Source organism: Pygoscelis adeliae, unplaced genomic scaffold (assembly GCF_000699105.1).
Source record: "Pygoscelis adeliae isolate BGI_AS28 unplaced genomic scaffold, ASM69910v1 Scaffold154, whole genome shotgun sequence".
Lineage (NCBI taxonomy): Eukaryota > Metazoa > Chordata > Aves > Sphenisciformes > Spheniscidae > Pygoscelis > Pygoscelis adeliae.
The window spans coordinates 3,057,324-3,058,073 of NW_008825113.1; positions in this window are offsets into that span (position 1 = coordinate 3,057,324).

Consider the following 750-nt stretch of genomic DNA (forward strand, 5'->3'; position numbering starts at 1 on the left):
GGGCGGGGGCGGGGTGGGGACGGGGAGGGAGAATCAGTTGGGACTAGGTACAGGGACACACAGGCGCTTCTATATTTTAATAGCTGGCTGCAGTCTTTTAGGAATTTAGCTTTGTGTTGCTGAAGAAATTGGAGACCTCATCTGATACATAGGGTGCTCCTTCTCTGGAATGGCATTCCCTCCCACCCCCACAAAATCAGAAAACGCAATTAAAAGTACTGTAATTTGAAATTTCGAAATTGGTGCATTTTTGAATCTCAGTCAGCTTTGAAGTTTTCAGTTTAGTCCGTCCAAAGACTATGTAGGGATTCTTTGAGCATGTGTCTAGATTGTTGCTGTTACTTAGTTCTCCTATTACTCCATAGTCATCAGGGGAAATAAACATTCATTGTTCTTTAAAATTAACAAAGACAGAGTATCTGACTACAAAATAAATCAACAAGCATGTTTTTGACAACCTACTGTTTTAATCCGAATGAGAGTGTGCTGTCAACTTTTGCCAGTAGGTATATATAGTCACAGTTACATGGATATAGTATCATGGGGGGGGGTGTCTAGATAAGTAGATGTTAACAACTTGTTTTATTATCGTGTTGGTATTTCATTCTCCTTTCCCTAAGAAAAGGAGTGTAAACCTGAAGAATAGGTTGATGATGTCTGGTGATAAATAAGCAAACATTTTGTTTGTAGTAGTATTTATTTATCTGCCTGTAACCAAGCAGAATTTAACTTAACTCATTGGAATAGTCT